Raw genomic sequence first — 17547 nt, 5'->3', positions numbered from 1 at the left:
CGTCTGAATCAATTGAGAACGGCTGTGTCAATTTGGAACGGCTCAGCCGTTCTTCCCGCCTGGCTCAGCCGGGAATTTCGGCTTTGGAACGGCTTTGATTCAGACGCCGAACTTTTCATGAGCCGAACCTAATGCATAAATTATTTTAACGTATTTCAAAAAAGAAAAAAAAAAAAGGTGACATTTCGATTGGTTTTGCTTCAAGTAAATTAAGTTCGGCTAATAAAATTCGGCCTCTGAATCAAAAGGCGGAATTTTCGTGATTCGGACCGACCTTAATTTGAATTAAGTTCGAAAAGTTCGGCGTCTGAACTGGGCCTAGCTGACCAGCGACCGACTTATGTAAAATAGTATTTCAGTGACAAGCTTCTCCCTGCCAGCCAGAGAGTGGCGCCCAATTAAAAACTATTTACAAGAAATTCCGGAGACAACCACGGGACGAAATTTAAAGAAAGAACTGGCTAGTGAATATATTGTCCCTTAAAATTCACATAATAGTTCTGCCACCTCAGCATCTTAGAGGTAAACAATAAGCAAGGAACCACACTACGAAAATGCTGCAAGTATACGCAAGATCTGTAAAAGATCTAATCAGCCAAAAATATAAATGACTCAAATTTCTGCAAGGCTGATCGGACTGCGTAGAAAACTTAACACGACAGCGACATGATAGAGACCAAAGCGAGAATCAACAGAGTGCGGCAACCATGAACAGCTGTTTCGAGCTGGTTGGCTCTCGTCAGCACGGTGTAGCACAGCAAACAGTAGAACACCAACGCGAGTCGAGTGGTCTACCAAATGCACGTGGTAGCCGATTTCGGATGGGCCCAAATTCAGGCATCCGTCTACGTCATAGCGCGTGACTTAGGGGTGTATCTTAGGGGTATATCCAACATAGCCATACGGGCAAGTCAGAAATGTGGTGGGATCGATCACTCGTTTATTGTAGACAAGCTGGTATTTCTTAGTCTGTGACACTGTTTCGATGGTGTACTGTTTGGCATCCCGCAAAATGAGGTACGGTTTCAGGCCCGTAGCAGGGGGAGGGGCAGGGGGGGCTTGAGCCCCCCCCAAAATTTTTGGAAGTTAAAAAACAATGTGCTAAAAAATATATAATTAAAACAAAAAAAATGTGCACTGATCAATCAGTCTAGAACTCTGATGCTGAAAGTGCCTTTTCACAACCTTCAATAATTTGTTTACGACAATACCTGTCAGTTTCCTTCGCTAACAGTTTGTTTTTATATACAACAACAACAAACGCACTCCTACGGTACCTTGTGAATCGGAAATAAGAACCAAAATGGATCGAAATCAACCAATTTCAAGCAGTGAAAGCTGTTGAAATAAACTGACATCCGCTCATTGATAGCAATATAAATGCCCTTAGTTCATAACAATTTAGTGTTCACGCGTTGCTAAAAGCCACACAAGTATGTCCTCTCAAGAGCCAGAGAAATGGGAGCCTGTTCACAGGCTAAAACAAATTATCCTGCAGTCGGATTCTTACTGCCCGATTCCAAATTTAAAATGTGAAAGAAAAATCTGTCGTCGTTTGTTTATGTCCTCCTTCAAACGTGAAATTAGGAAATTTCTTGTGGTAGTCTGTGTAAAAGAAATGGCAAAGGACTGTACCAAAAAGTGCGATGCAGGTGCAAAGTTATTGTTTTGCTTACTAAATCTACTGCTTTTTTGATGCTCTCGTTGTATTTCAAACTGCCGAATTGGTCTGTTTTTTGAGTGACCGGCCGGGGGGGGGGGGGGGGGAGAGTAGTTTGTTTAACCATTTTTTGCTCGGCCCCTCCAGTTGTTTTAGCCTTGCTACGGGCCTGGGTTTAACCACGTTTGTTTGACGAACCCCCGACTGTAATGGCTGTTGGATTTCACCAAGCACGTTCTGACGGAGGACAATATAGTTCAGTTGTTTGGAGCCCTCACTGTTTAAGGATATCCCACGCACCTTTCATGTGTGTCAGGTAGCCAGAAACGTATCCCTACAGTCAAGCAGACGAGTTATCCAAATAATCTACACAAGGGGATGGGGGTGGGGGGGGGGGGGGGGTTATCCCCGAAGAAACGATAAATGTATGCATGTTACAATCGGTTGCTAGGGAACGAAAATTTTAAAAACTGCAAAAGCCGTGAACGAAGATCCTGCTTGCTTGTACGTTGGATCTCACAGGAGATCTAATCAGCCAAACTTGAAAAATAAACGATGAGAAGTCCAAAGACTACTGCAAAGCTGACACAACGTAATATATTTTAAAACAATATTTCGGCTGGCCAAACCAGCCTTCTTCAGGTTTAGATGTTACTAAATTATATAAATGAAATTACAATATTATATGATGGAGGATGTTGCAATACATGGGAGCGGCGGAAATGACGTTTACAAGGTGGTACCAAAGGATGGCAAAGGGGTGTCTAGAAAACTCAGACCTAGAAAACTCAGACCTCAGACCTCAGACCTAGAAAACTCAGACCCCCCAATTCTGGAAAACTCAGACCTAGAAAACTCAGACCCCCTTCAAACTAGAAATCTCAGAAGAAAGAGAGGTTGGAAATTGGAATACATTTTCATTACGGTGAAATATTATACGCTATATTTGTACAGTGTCTGCCTTTTATTATTTAATGCAAGATAAAGGGAAAGATAACAACAATGTTTCCTGTTTCGTCTCATGACACGAATTTGCTCTTTATGAGAATGAATCGACTGATTGGCATTTGTAAATTTCTAAAATAATAAAATATTTTATATTTAAAAGAATCACGGCTCGTGTCAAATTGTCTACAGTGACAATCGCGTCACTTGACAAGAAAACTCAGACCCCCCAATTCTGGAAAACTCAGACCTAGAAAACTCAGACCTCCCAATTCTGGAAAACTCAGACCTAGAAAACTCAGACCCCCCAATTCTGGAAAACTCAGACCCCCTTCAAAACTCAGAAAAATAAATAAACGTGAAGAGAGAATAAAGCAAAAACAGAAACATGAAACCACCAAACCGCGCCAAAATGTCATGTGCTGTTCATGTCGCGTGACCGTCACACAACGCCGCTCAAGCCACAGCCGACATGACAGTGTAAAATGATTTTTTAACACAATATGTCGATTACAAACACTTAACATCGATTTTTTTGTTAGCACCAAACTGACACAATTTTAGTCCTTGAGATATTTAGGGGTATCATGATTTGGATTTTGCTCTATTCTCTCTTCGAATAAAAAGCCAATTTCGTGTCAGAGACGACAGGAACGGAGTGTTGTTATCTTTCCCGTTATCTTGCAATAATAAAAGGCAGACACTGTATAGCGTACAGTATAAAAAAATGAATTCCATTTTCCAACCACGTTTATTTCTTTTTCCGAGTTTTGTTGTTTGAAGGGGGTCTGAGTTTTCTAGGTCTGAGTTTTCCAGAATTGGGGGGTCTGAGTTTTCTAGGTCTGAGTTTTCCAGAATTGGGGGGTCTGAGTTTTCTTGTCAAGTTAGGCGATTGTCCAGTGGTGGTTGGACACGGTCCGAAGAGCATCATGGTAGCAGTAATTGGCCAATCACATCACCGTATTCTTTCACCAGCGTTTTCAGGAAGGATCTTCACGCGAATAATTGCTTCGTCTTATTTACTATTTTATTCACCGTGTATACGGCTTTTCTTCCAAATGAAAGGATTCAACAAATGACGAGGTATGTAGGTGACCAGTGATTGTATTTTCTCATCATTTCCTTTGTTATTGTCGTCAATATTCGACTTCCTCGCAAGCTTGTCCAATATGGCGGCTTTTCTCCACGTGCAATGATCAATGGACGCGTTTGCTTTTTGACGCTATATCGTGAAGGTTCCAAGAAAAAAAATTTCACCATTTGTTTAATAAAGAGTTGCTCTTGGATTTTAAGGCATCGCACCCCATCGCACCTCTCACCGTTTTTCTGCTATGTGCGTTTAAAGTTTGGCAATTGTGAGGAGCAAAAAATGAGCGAGTCACGATGTAACATAAAGATTTATTGTGACGTTTTCCTCTTTGCTTGATTTGTCTCTAGGTTTACAACTAAAGCTCAAGTGAAAGCTCTAGCCAGCTGTTCTAAATGACCTGCTATTTCACCTTAGGACAAAAATGTTGAGGCTTCAGGGCTATGGAGATCTATGGACTGTTGGTAGATGTCGACTAAAATATCAGAAATATTATCACAAGCACAGATCCACAGAAAAATTAATAACCAAAAAGGGGAAACACTTGCGACTTAGTTCCTTTAAATTAAGAATCAGTTGTGCAGAAATTACATTCTACTTATACTTTTAAAGTATATCTTGTATGCTTGTACAACAATTTGCATGCCTGAGCTGTATATTTATACTCTCTATGCGTTAACTGACTGTATATATTTCCATATATTCCCATACAAAAAAATATTTGGTCACTTCAGGCATATATTTTACATCAAAAGTCAAGCATATATGAAATCTCTATTGATGATTTGACCTATTACCTCTGTGCTTATGGTATAAATATATAATTGTGTATAAATTGTATGTAATTTGTGTTGTTAATAAAAGGGATTGACAGCTGATTTGCAAGATGACCTTCAAAGTAGATGTATGCTAATTTGATCTCAATTAATCTTGACTATTGGCAGTAGCTGAAATCTCTGGTATGCTCGGCAAACTATGTGGAGTCATCCACCTTCACATTGGTGTACAAGATACTCTTCGATGTAAACAGGCCCTTAGTTTATGAGTGAGGGGGCATGCCTTGTGAGCAGAGTTCCCCTCAATTTGTTTTTCAATATTTCTCCAATCTAATTCACAATTATTGGATATGTTGTAGATTTAAAGTGACAAGTACATGCAAAGCAGAAGGAGACATCTGGTGTGACTATAATTCTGTGCCCCTTTTCCAAGTTTGATCTCAATAATTGTTGTAATTGCTATTGTCAGTGGCTGAAATCTCTGGTATGTCTTTTTGCAAACTATGTCGAGTCATCCACCTTCACATTGGTGTACAAGATACACTTCGATGTAAACAGGCCCTTAGCATGCCTTGTGAGCAAAGTTCCCCTCAATTTATTTTTCAATATTTCTCCAATCTAATTCATAATTATTGGATATGTTGTAGATTTAAAGTGACAAGTACATGCAAAGGAGAAGGAGACATCTGGCGTGACTATAATTCTGTGCCCCTTTTCCAAGTTTGATCTCAATAATTATTGTCATTGCTATTGTCTCTGGTATGCTCTTTTTGCAAACTATGTCGAGTCATCCACCTTCACATTGGTGTACAAAATACACTTCGATGTAAACAGGCCCTTAGTTTATGAGTGGGGGGGGGGGGGGGGGCATGCCTTGTGAGCAGAGTTCCCCTCAATTTGTATTTTCAATATTTCTCCAATCTAATTACATAATTATTGGATATGTTGTAGATTTAAAGTGACAAGCACATGTAGAGGAGAGGGGGACTAGTGTGACTATAATACTGTGCCCCTGAATTGTACTTGACTATTGTCTGTGGCTGAAATCTCTGGTATGCTCTGCGAACTATGTCGAGTCATCCACCTTCACATTGGTGTACAGAAAACATTTCGATGTAAACAGGCCCTTAGTTTATGAGTGGGGGGCATGCCTTGTGAGCAGAGTTCCCCTCAATTTGTATTTCAATATTTCTCCAAATTATCCAATAACATAATTATAATGGATATGTTGTAGATTTAAAGTGACTAGTACATGTAAAGGAGAGGAGGACATCTATTTTGACTATAATACTGTGCCCCTTTGCCAAGTTATGAATTACATGTGCAATATATACAGCAGTTTTCATTATTAATGTGATTGTTATTATTAAAATAAAATAAAAACATAGATTTAACAGTTGGTAGTCTGTCTTGTTAGTACTGAACCAGACATCTTCCAAGATCAAAGAGAATATTGCTCACAGGTTTTTTGGATTTTTTCATAAGGCTGAACCACTGTAGTAATGGGAAAGGGGGATGGGGGGGGGGGGGGGCAAAACTTTTGTGAAGTCAATATTTTTATATTGTGTGCTATCATAGTTTAGCTGTTGGACTATGGAAACGAGTAATCATTTTTGTGCAGCTATTTGTACTTACTCTGAATTTTTATTGTTCATTTGTGATTCCTTACCACCTTACCTTTTGGCTTTCACACTCTCTATGTTTGAGGGTACTAATGTACATAATATCCATAACATTGTTTTGTGTATTGATGTTTGTATTACAAGGCCTAATTTTCTTTTAAATATATAATTGAAGAGGGAGCATGCACCTAGGGCCCCTCACCTTGATCAAATACACTGACTCTTTCATACAAAGTAAGGGTCTGCCCAGTAAAGGAAGGTAGAGTATTTGGCATTGTTTACAAGGTTTTTTGACTTATTTCATTCAAGATCAATTTGATGTTTTCATTTCCCTCATGCAAAATGTGATGTAATAAAACAAATTATTATTGAAAAACTTGTTATATCAAACATATATTTAGTACTCCTGTGTGGCTAAAATCTATGACTCTTGCAAGCTGAACTTGTGTGAGAGCTTTTTTCCATGTCCCAGTCTCATTGGCAACCAGTATACAGAATGGTTAAACGAAATTCCTATCCAGTAAGGCCGTGAATTCCCTGCTAGCAGAGGTCTCTGACGGCGAGAAGGGAGAGAGTCTCTCTCCCTTCTCGCCGTCAGAGACCTCTGCTAGCAGGGAAGGCCGTGAAAATCTTCATTTCCCCACAATCCTTGTTTACTTCATTTCGTATTATAATATTCGGCTATTTCCACCAGAATTGGATTCCAGTAGTTATGAACTCTGAATATTTCAATGCCAGATTTTCAAGCCCGTGATCGTACATTATAATTCAAAAGGTACGATTTCATAGAAGGACGACAGGATTGGTTTTGCAATTGTATGGAAGTGGTAATTACATGGAGCAGTTTCGGCTGTACTGGCTTTCGATCGATCGATCGCTAGGATTGCCATGTAAACCCAACGTTTTGAGCGTTACATTAGTCAGTCGATGTCCGCTAACGGTAACCAGAGAAAACTTATCGAAAAAATTACCGAATTAACCGATTTTCTGCCTTTTTGAAGCGAAAATTTGTCATTTCTTGAGATCCGCACAGCACGAAGGTTTGTTACAACTGACCTCGAACCGACAACTCGCCCCAGCATGCTTTGCGGACCGTGTCCAACCACCACTGGCGATTGTCACTGTAGACAATTTGACACGAGCCGTGATTTTTTAAGTATAAAATATTTTATTATTTTAGAAATTTACAAATGCCAATCAGTCGATTTATTCTCATAAAGAGCAAATTCGTGTCATGAGACGAAACAGGAAACATTGTTGTTATCTTTCCCGTTATCTTGCATAAAATAATAAAAGGCAGACACTGTACAAATATAGCGTATAATATTTCACCGTAATGAAAATGTATTCCAAGTTCCAACCTTTTTTTCTTCTGAGATTTCTACATGCAGTTTGAAGGGGGTCTGAGTTTTCTAGGTCTGAGGTCTGAGGTCTGAGTTTTCTAGGTCTGAGTTTTCTAGACACCCCCAAAGGATGAGGAAATAAGTAAAATAAAATAAAAAAAATTACAATTCATCACGTCTATTCAAACCGTGGGGTTCCAAGGTCCCCGCTAAATCTATAAGAAAAGACTCTCTGGCTTTTCTGATTGAATCACGTGAGGAGTGGATAACTTCAAGTGGTATTAGTTGCATGTCAGTGTGGCAGTGGTTAGGTTGAGAAAGAAAATGTTCAGAAACAGTGGTTGGTTTGGATGTAATGTTAGTTTTGTCAACTGGGCGTCTATGTTCGTTGAATCTGTCTTTGAGACGTCGCTTAGTTTCACCTATGTATTGTAAATGGCAGCGGTTACATTGTACCATGTAGATTAAATTTTTGGTGTTACAGGTTATGTGTGAAGTGATGTTACGGGTTTCGCCTGTGGAAGAAAATGTGTAATGTTTAAGACCGTTAGTAATGTAAGGACAAGTGGCGCAATTTTGTCCACAGCGGAAAGATCCTGGTGGTGAATTAGTGCTGTTAGGAGCGGTGACAGTCGGTAGCTGTGCTTTAACTAAAATGTCGCGAAGGTTGGAAGTGCGTCTGTAAGCGACGATATGTGGGTGTTTAAAAACGTCCCTGCAACGGTCGGAGGAAAGTAATATGTTAAAATGTTTGCGTAATATATTAGAGAGGTGAGGAAGTGCTGGGTTATATGTAACGACAAAAGGTATGCGGTTAATAGAGTCGTTACGGTTAGTTTGCAGAGCGTCAGTGCGAGAAATATTAGCAGCTCGTAGGAATTGTGAGTCCAGGAAGGTGTTATGATATCCTCGTGCGAGGAGATAAGCTTTTAATTCATTAATGCGGATTTGAAATGTAGCGTTAGTAGAACAGATACGGCGGATGCGAAGAGCTAAGCTAAATGGAATAGATGTTTTAGTATGTTGAGGATGGCAAGATGAACTAAGAAGATGTTGGTGTTTATCTGTAGGTTTAGTGTATAGGTCAGTTTGTATAGTGCCGTTATGTAGAGATACCATTACGTCGAGAAAAGGAACGTTAGTTAATGAGTGACTGCTAGTGAACTGAATATTATTGAGGTAATCGATGAATATTTTAAGATGATCTAGACCTTCAGTCCAAATCATAAAAATATCATCAAGGAACCTCCACCAGGTATGGACATGGAAAGGAGCATTAGAGAGAGCGTTAATTTCGAAAATGCCGAGAAAAAGGTTAGCAAATGAAGGAGCCATCTTAGTACCCATGGCAGTACCATGGACCTGAAGATATATAGTGTTGCTGATTAAATGTGAAGTTATTCATGGTCAGTATTATGCGTAAAAGGTCACAAAGTGTCTCAGTAGGAATGTGTTTGTCCGTACGAGTTTCAAGGAAATGACGGCAAGCATCAATTCCTTCGTTGTGTGGAATGTTGGTGTACAATGATGAAACGTCTAGAGTGACAAGCATGGCGTTACTAGGTAGAGTTCCAAGGTTAGAGAGTTTGTTAAGGAAGTCAGTAGTGTCTTTAATGTGCGAATCCAAGGAAGAGACGAGAGGGTTAATGTGGTAGTCAACGAATTGTGAGATGCGTTCAGTAGGGTGGCCGTTAGATGAAACTATGGGGCGTCCTGGGTTTTCCAGTTTTGTGAATTTTAGGTAAAATGTAAAAGCGTCCAGGTTTAACGTCAGTTTGTATAAGGTATTGTTTCGTCTTTTCGTCAATGTAGCCGTCTTTGAGCATGCGTTGAACGTAAATAGTAACTCGTTGTTGAATTTGGTTAGTTATGTCTCCGTCTTGTTTTCTGTAGAATTTAACGTCGTTAAGCTGTCGATTACATTCGTCTATGTACCAGGTTTTGTCCATCACTACCGTCCCAGAGCCTTTGTCGGCCGGTTTGATAACGATGTCTTGTCGTTTCTTAAGATTCCGTAATGATTGTCGTTCATGTGAGGTTAAGTTGTCGGTTATATGATTGAGATTAGAGGTGGAGATGTCATGTTTGATAGCATCTATGTATGCGTTTAATGCTGAATCTCTGTTAGTGGGAGGCGTCCATGAGCTTTTGTTGCGGAATTGGTTAGTTGGGTTAGGATTAGAGGCATTGTTATAATCGTGAAAGTATTCCGTAAGTCGCATGCGTCGTGTGAAGTCATTAATGTCAGCTGACACTTCTGACCAATTAATACGTCTGGGTGTAGGGCAAAAGGTTAAACCGCGAGCAAGAACTGATGATTCGTCGTTAGAAAGTGGAGTTTGTGACAGGTTAATGACAGAGGTTGTGTCAAGTCTGATGGTTGTGCGAGTGTTACGTGGTTTGCGTTTACGGCGATTACGTGTACGTGTGGAGGCTTGTGTATTATTGTTACGCGGGATGCCCTGAGGGGGCATACCGTGTCTAAAAACGGGTCGATTTCTTTTTTTTTTTCTTCCTCGTAGCTACAAATCGGTACATTAATTTATTACGCGGGATGCCCTGAGGGGGCATACCGTGTCTAAAAACGGGACGATTTCTTTTTCTTCGTCGTAGCTACAAATCGGTACATTAATTTATTACGCGGGATGCCCTGAGGGGGCATACCGTGTCTAAAAACGGGACGATTTCTTTTTCTTCGTCGTAGCTTCAAATCGGTACATTAATTTATTACGCGGGATGCCCTGAGGGGGCATACCGTGTCTTAAAACGGGTCGATTTCTTTTTTTTTTTCTTCGTCGTATACACAAATCGGTACATTAATTTATTACGCGGGATGCCCTGAGGGGGCATACCGTGTCTTAAAACGGGTCGATTTCTTTTTTTTTTTCTTCGTCGTATACACAAATCGGTACATTAATTTATTCATTAAACTCTCCCCTCTCCTACTCGGGATGTATTGTTTTGATTGTCTTCAACAAAAGCAGGCCAATCAAAATCCATTCTTGTCGCTTATATTGCGAGGGAGGGGACCCACTCACCCCTACCTGTGTGACGTCAATGCATCATTTGATATATTTATTAAAGACGGATTAAGTCGCGCCATATTGTTTTAACATGTTCTGGACTCAAGTGTGCCGTTTTCAAAGGGAAAATTCACCATTTTGAAGCCGTAAATCGAAAGAATAACTTCTAAGAAGCACCCGACACGTAAAACGGTGGAAATTGGTGAGTTCTTAGTGAAGGAATCGTGCTTTGTTTGACAGTCTTAGACCACGACGCGAGACTGAAAAGAGGTCATTGAGAAGCTTACGTTATCGTAATGGAATTCCACAAATTTCCGCTGATAGTCTGAGTCGCGTAACATACGGAAAACAACGTAACGCGATCGTCGTGACTCAAACTATTCCATTAGCAAGGATAGTTTTATCAATCGGCGAAGCATACAGTTGGAATAAATGAATCAGCCCCAGCATCTCGCGTAATGCCAGTATAGCAGGCATCTTGTTCATTAAACTCTCCCCTCTCCTACTCGGGATGTATTGTTTTGATTGTCTTCAACAAAAGCAGGCCAATCAAAATCCATTCTTGTCGCTTATATTGCGAGGGAGGGGACCCACTCACCCCTACCTGTGTGACGTCAATGCATCATTTGATATATTTATTAAAGACGGATTAAGTCGCGCCATATTGTTTTAACATGTTCTGGACTCAAGTGTGCCGTTTTCAAAGGGAAATTTCACCATTTTGAAGCCGTAAATCGAAAGAATAACTTCTAAGAAGCACCCGACACGTAAAACGGTGGAAATTGGTGAGTTCTTAGTGAAGGAATCGTGCTTTGTTTGACAGTCTTAGACCACGACGCGAGACTGAAAAGAGGTCATTGAGAAGCTTACGTTATCGTAATGGAATTTGACAAATTTCCGCTGATAGTCTGAGTCGCGTAACACACGGAAAACAACGTAACGCGATCGTCGTGACTCAAACTATTCCATTAGCAAGGATAGTTTTATCAATCGGCGAAGCATACAGTTGGAATAAATGAATCAGCCCCAGCATCTCGCGTAATGCCAGTATAGCAGGCATCTTGTTCATTAAACTCACCCCTCTCCTACTCGGGGTGTATTGTTCTAATTGTCTTCAACAGAAGCAGGCCAATCAAAATCCATTCTTGTCGCTTACATCGCGAGGGAGGGGACCCACTCACCCCTACCTGTGTGACGTCAACGCATCATTTGATCTATTTATTAAAAACGGATTAAATTTGGCACCATATTGTTTATAACATGTTCTGGACTCAAGTGTGCCGTTTTCAAACGGAAATTTCACCATTTTGAAGCGGCAAATCAAAAGAATAACTTCTAAGAAGTACTCGACATTTAAAACGGTAGAAATTGGTGAGTTCATGGTGAAGGATTTGACAGTCCTTGACAACGACGCGAGACTAAAAAGAGGTCATTGAGAAGCTTACGTTATCGTAATGGAATTCCACACATTTCCGGTGAAAGTCTGAGTCGCGTAACACAAGGAAAACAACGTAACGCGATCTTCGTGACTCAAACTATTCCATTAGCAAGGATAGATTTATCAATCGGCGAAGCATACAGTTGGAATAAATGAATGAGCCCCAGCATCACGCGTAATGCCAGTGTAGCAGGCATCTTGTTCATTAAACTCACCCCTCTCCTACTCGGGGTGTATTGTTCTGATTGTCTTCAACAGAAGCAGGCCAATCAAAATCCATTCTTGTCGCTTACATCGCGAGGGAGGGGACCCACTCACCCCTACCTGTGTGACGTCAACGCATCATTTGATCTATTTACGCGGGATGCCCCGAGGGGGCATACCGTGTCTTAAAACGGGTCGATTTCTTTTTTACGCGGGATGCCCTGAAGGGGCATACCGTGTCTAAAAACGGGTCGATTTCTTTTTTTTTTTTTCTTCGTCGTATACACAAATCGGTACATTAATTTATTCATTAAACTCTCCCCTCTCCTACTCGGGATGTATTGTTTTGATTGTCTTCAACAAAAGCAGGCCAATCAAAATCCATTCTTGTCGCTTATATTGCGAGGGAGGGGACCCACTCACCCCTACCTGTGTGACGTCAATGCATCATTTGATATATTTATTAAAGACGGATTAAGTCGCGCCATATTGTTTTAACATGTTCTGGACTCAAGTGTGCCGTTTTCAAAGGGACATTTCACCATTTTGAAGCGGCAAATCGAAAGAATAACTTCTAAGAAGCACCCGACACGTAAAACGGTGGAAATTGGTGAGTTCTTAGTGAAGGAATGGTGCTTTGTTTGACAGTCTTAGACCACGACGCGAGACTGAAAAGAGGTCATTGAGAAGCTTACGTTATCGTAATGGAATTTGACAAATTTCCGCTGATAGTCTGAGTCGCGTAACACACGGAAAACAACGTAACGCGATCGTCGTGACTCAAACTATTCCATTAGCAAGGATAGTTTTATCAATCGGCGAAGCATACAGTTGGAATAAATGAATCAGCCCCAGCATCTCGCGTAATGCCAGTATAGCAGGCATCTTGTTTTTTTTTTTTCTTCGTAGTAGCTACAAATCGGTACATTAATTTATTCATTAAACTCTCCCCTCTCCTACTCGGGATGTATTGTTCTGATTGTCTTCAACAAAGGCAGGCCAATCAAAATCCATTCTTGTCGCTTATATCGTGAGGGAGGGGACCCACTCATCCCTACCTGTGTGACGTCAATGCATCATTTGATATATTTATTAATGACGGATTAAATAGTCGCGCCATATTGTTTTAACATGTTCTGGACTCAAGTGTGCCGTTTTCAAACGGAAATTTCACCATTTTGAAGCGGTAAATCGAAAGAATAACTTCTAAGAAGCACCCGACACGTAAAACGGTGGAAATTGGTGAGTTCCTGGCGAAGGAATCGTGCTTTGTTTGACAGTCTTAGACCACGACGCGAGACTGAAAAGAGGCCATTGAGAAGCTTACGTTATCGTAATGGAATTTCACAAATTTTCCGTAGCCTCCCACGCAGACGTTCTTGGGGGTTCGTCACGCGTTCCTGCCCTAAGAACGTCTGCGTGGGAGGCTAAAATTTCGGCTCATGGCTCGTGTACGACGACCTGACTGACGTCATGACCTGACTGACGTCACTAAGAAGAAATGCCAACGAAAGACATCGTAGGATCGGTAGGATCAGTAGGAACGTAGGATCAGTAGGAACGTAGGATCAGTGGGAACGTAGGATCAGTGGGAACGTAGGATCAGTAGGAACGTAGGATCAGTAGGAACGTAGGATCAGTGGGAACGTAGGATCAGTAGGAACACAGGATCAGTAGGAACGTAGGATCAGTAGGAACGTAGGATCAGTGGGAACGTAGGATCAGTAGGAACACAGGATCAGTAGGAACATAGGATCAGTAGGAACGTAGGATCAGTGGGAACGTAGGATCACTAGGAACACAGGATCAGTAGGAACACAGGATCAGTAGGAACACAGGATCAGTAGGAACACAGGATCAGTAGGAATACAGGATCAGTAGGAACGTAGGATCAGTAGGAACACAGGATCAGTAGGAACACAGGATCAGTAGGAACGTAGGATCAGTAGGAACACAGGATCAGTAGGAACACAGGATCAGTAGGAACACAGGATCAGTAGGAACGTAGGATCAGTAGGAACACAGGATCAGTAAGAACGTAGGATCAGTAGGAACGTAGGATCAGTAGGAACACAGGATCAGTAGGGTAGGAACACAGGATCAGTAGGAACTTAGGATCAGTAGGAACACAGGATCAGTAGGAATTTAGGATCAGTGGGAACGTAGGATCAGTAGGAACACAGGATTGGTCGGACAAACGGCGAATAATTGTTGCTTGATTAAACCTGAATAAAATACAAAATAGGTCAAAGTGAAGTGTCGCTTGAGGTTTTTTTTAAAACTTAGTCACCGCATTCATGAAATGGAGAATGACTGAATGAGAATTTGACTCCCGTCAAATTAACTTTCTATCCTATCGGCCTTCCGATTTCCTATCGGCATAATAGTTTCATTTTACCGGTTGACCAACTCAGTTCAGTCGCACATCCAACCATAACTCATTATCTGCTTCTCCTAATAATACTGTTCTGGAATTTTTTCTGGTTTGGTTACCCTGTGTCATAATTGTAAAGCTTTAGTGTGCGTAACGCACGATCGAGCAATGATTCCGGGATAAAATGTTTCCGCAAAAACCCTCAAAAATACATTTGAGTTTGTAAACGGCGGTCGCTCTTTCTGTCCAATTATACCTAATTTTGTCAGTTTATGATGTTTGATTTTCTGTCGGAAAACTTGATCCCTGATCCCCTCACAGCACTACTGTTTCCGATCCCACTGCTTGTGAGCCCTGACCCTACCCAATTTTTTGCCCTTGGTCCCTGATCCCATATACCTCGCACCTGAGAAATATATATAAAAAAATCCATCCAAGCTAGTGGCCGTTATTACTAATTTTATTGATTTATAAAAGCAGTTGTTTGTATAAATAAATTCCTCTTATAATTATTGATTTACCTTATACGGCTAGCAAACGAGGATATAGACTAGAAACCTAAGAAATATAAAGAGCCAAAAATGAAAGTTTTTTGCTCCACAAGAGCCCTTTGCTATCAATAAAAATACATATTTTCTCTAATATAAGCAGAACATGGACCTTGCGACCTATTCAATGTGAAAATCACTTAAATGTCCGACATCAGTTGCCGTCAGTGACACACTAAAGACTAACACTAACAATTGCTTCTAGTTTGGACAGATTATTTTTTGGCAGTATATTTAAAAAGATTTTTTTACCTAAAATTGAACGCAATAGGTTCATACAGAAAACTTGTACCTTTTTCTTAGGCGCTTAATCAAGAATCATGAAAACTAAACGAGCACGCAGAATTTAGTTGCGTCTAATTTTTTAAGTGCTTATTGTGTTTGGAAGTTACACGTGAAACGTGAAATAATGGTAAGCGATGACTGAAAACTCAGGTAAAACTTATTTCAATAACCAATGATAATGAATCCCTGAGAACAAGATTGCCCGTCGGAACAAGATGTGTTCTATAATCTGTGAGCGCAATAACGATTTAGTCAGAAAACCAGTTGTATTGGATTTGCTTTTTAAATAATTCCTCGTCGACTTTTAATTTGTCCTTTATTTCTTGTAGTTTCTTTGTTATTGCTGACAAGGATCTAGGACGCATACAAAACACATTTTGATAACTGGTCACTTCTGAGCAGAATTCTATTATCTTGTGGTAGTCTGCAAAGATCTTGTCTGGAGTGATTTCTTGGCTTGTAACTAACAAGTACAAGAACAGCGCTTCAATTACATACAGTTCGTCTTGCAACCAGCTTGTAGCAATGGGCTTTTCTGTTTTGTTTTCCATATATCCTTTGTCTGTCTGCTTGATATCTTGTTGAAGGTCTTGCTTTGGTCTTTTTCTTGGTAGCGGATCAAAGATACCTTTTTCTTGAACTTTTTCCTGAGCCTTTTTACCAAATGGATTGTCGCACGAACGACAGGAACACTGATCGTTGCAGCCTCGCAGTTTACGAAAGCACGGACAGCGCGACTTATAGTATTTGCAAAATTCACTTTTTCCTGTCTTCCCCGCTGCTCCGCGACCGCACGAGCATCCCGCTTCATGTTTAGTAGGGAGGTCGACCTCGACTTGTAAATGCATGTCTGGCTCAGCTTTGCCGGTTGCTTCAGTTGTAGCATAATTCGCCTGTGTGCGATTGCGATTTCCTTCAACGGCTAAGTTATAGTGTCCGCTATCACTATGACTATAAGCGAGGTATATCGGAACTTCAGAAAGTACTCTTGTTCTCGGAATGACTTGTGTAATAGGATAATTTTCCATCGACGTAAAAATAACTAGAGGTATTTGCAGGATGTTGCTCATCGCAAGTGGAACACAGTTTCCTAATTCAGAATCGTAATGACCCGACTCAAGGAACTTCTGCGCTTCTGATTCATACGAATCAGTGGTGCTTGTTATCATAAATGGCTCGTAAACGTGCCGATTAGGCCCCATGAATTCCTGTACAATCAACCGCCGAAGAAGGTGTATTTTATCCTCGTTAGGCATGTCTACGCTTATACCGATCGATTTCAAGTACGAGGTCAGCATGGAGTTCTCTCCTGTAAGAAAGGAGCTTAGACTGATTGATATGCAATGTAGAAAACAGTCTCCGTCTCCTGGCATTGGTAACTGTTGGAATCCAAATGCATTTAAAATGCTAGTTAACATCTCGTTGCATTTTACCGTGTCTGGCGTGGAGTAGTGAGCATGCGATGTGAACAATAGGAGGCTCCGTCCAACAAACTGAGTCACATTTACTTTCATTGTAGGTGCATCACATTTTGCTTGCAAATTTTGAGCCAAGTTCTTCATATACATGGCATACTCTAGAACTCTATGATATGTGTCTTCTTTGCCTATCCTCACATTATCGTTGTCATCAGTCCCACAGTCCCCGTCATCGCTAGCGCTCTCCGCAGTTGAATCAGTTTCACGTGCAGTGGCGTCAGTGTTATCTTCAGAGTCATCATCGCTAAAACTGTTTGGATTTTGAATCATTCCAGTACCAAATACTTCTTCCTGATCTACTGTCAAGTCCTGGTACTGTGTGACTGGAAGTGGCGAATGGCACGATCCCTCGTTTTCCAATATCCGTCTTTCATTCCACCTGTATAGGCACGTACCTATACTTGCCACTGCTGCTTTAACACCCACTCTCCTTTTTTCTACGCTTTTTCGGAGGCTTTTATGCATTGATTCTTGTCTACTTGTTCCTGCTTTGGGAGGAATCTCTTCCAAGCAACCTTTCTCAATGTGTACTCTCAACTTGTCCAATTGGTTATGGGCATTTTGTGAAAGTACTTTCTCCCCTGAAACTTCAATAGTCTTCCAGTTTTCGATAAATCTTTCTAAATTGGCCAACATCACTGATCGAGCGGGCGTCGGCTTCTTACGCTCTTTCCCAATGTCGCCCAACGTTCGGAAGACTAAGCGAAAGGAATCAAGGCATTGCCTTCTTAATGGGTGCCTTTTTTTAATTTTGCTAGCGATGC

The 17547-nt window shown here is 40.8% G+C and overlaps 2 long non-coding RNA genes and 1 pseudogene across 2 annotated transcripts; 2 read left to right on the top strand and 1 right to left on the bottom strand.

Annotated features, from left to right (window-relative positions):
- The first annotated feature begins 3506 nt into the window (after positions 1-3506).
- On the top strand, positions 3507-4568 carry LOC146472605 (uncharacterized). Its single transcript, XR_014866558.1, has 2 exons — positions 3507-3688; positions 4043-4568. It is a non-coding gene; the product is annotated as an uncharacterized LOC146472605 (long non-coding RNA).
- An 887-nt stretch (positions 4569-5455) lies between these two features.
- On the top strand, positions 5456-6841 carry LOC146472604 (uncharacterized). The gene is made up of 3 exons (XR_014866559.1): positions 5456-5538; positions 5571-6610; positions 6705-6841. It is a non-coding gene; the product is annotated as an uncharacterized LOC146472604 (long non-coding RNA).
- Positions 6842-7562: 721 nt separating this feature from the next.
- LOC146472603 (uncharacterized) lies at positions 7563-9878 on the bottom strand (annotated as a pseudogene).
- Between the last annotated feature and the right edge of the window lie 7669 nt (positions 9879-17547).

The sequence above is a fragment of the Pavona decussata genome, unplaced genomic scaffold (assembly GCF_977016875.1).
Source record: "Pavona decussata unplaced genomic scaffold, jaPavDecu1.1 SCAFFOLD_98, whole genome shotgun sequence".
NCBI classification, from domain to species: Eukaryota; Metazoa; Cnidaria; class Anthozoa; order Scleractinia; family Agariciidae; genus Pavona; species Pavona decussata.
Note: the sequence above shows the minus strand (reverse complement) of the source record. Positions and strands in the feature narration are given on the sequence as shown.